The sequence below is a fragment of the Penaeus monodon genome, chromosome 23 (assembly GCF_015228065.2).
Source record: "Penaeus monodon isolate SGIC_2016 chromosome 23, NSTDA_Pmon_1, whole genome shotgun sequence".
NCBI classification, from domain to species: domain Eukaryota; kingdom Metazoa; phylum Arthropoda; class Malacostraca; order Decapoda; family Penaeidae; genus Penaeus; species Penaeus monodon.
The window spans coordinates 41,259,468-41,260,165 of record NC_051408.1 but is presented as its reverse complement, the minus strand read 5'-3'; the positions used below and the strand labels follow the sequence as shown (position 1 = coordinate 41,260,165).

At 47.6% G+C, this 698-nt stretch overlaps 1 protein-coding gene across 1 annotated transcript in view; it reads right to left on the bottom strand.

The window, feature by feature from the left end:
• LOC119588083 (rab GDP dissociation inhibitor alpha-like) overlaps window positions 1-698 on the bottom strand; it is a gene marked incomplete in the record, with an annotated part of 16,862 nt that overhangs the window by 15,736 nt on the left and 428 nt on the right.

Below are 698 nucleotides of genomic sequence, written 5' to 3'. Positions count from 1 at the left end.
CTGAACTACACGACATATCCAAAGACAAGCCAAAAGGAAAACAACGGAAAGAAACCGCACAGCGAAGTAAATCATCTGAAAAAGTGAACTCTGCCCCTGCTCCACAAACTATAAAAATAAAAGTCCTTCCCTAACCTATTACATTTTATCAAATCTACATTTTTCTCTAACCACTGAAAAATCCTGAACAAACCATAACAGAACAATGAACAGAAGTAAAAGAAAATCACTTTTACACTCCAAGAATCTTAAAAAAAAAAAAAACTTGAAAGATGCGAGAAAAAAGAAAAGAACCAAAACCCCAACCCACCCCCGACATGCCTTTAATTGCTCATATTATAAGCACTAACACCCCAACATGCAACATAGACCTATCTGTTGCTAAGAGAAAACACATGCAACGGGCCACGATTTGAGGATCTCCCTTCGATGTCCCGTCTCCTGGGCGACAAAACCGACCGCCAATCGCCCCAATGAAGCCCCAAAGAGAGGGAATCCTGCCCCAAAACCCCGACATTCGGCGACATAAATAAAGGGAGGACGCAGGGTAGGGGCGGAGACGAGCGGATCAGCTGATCACACCTCCCACCCCAGTAACCCGCTTATTTTACCCACCTCGGCCTCTCCTCCTTCGCCAAAACGCCCCGGGGAAGCCCCCACCGGGCGGAAACCCTCGCCCCGAGGTGCCCCCGGGTGCC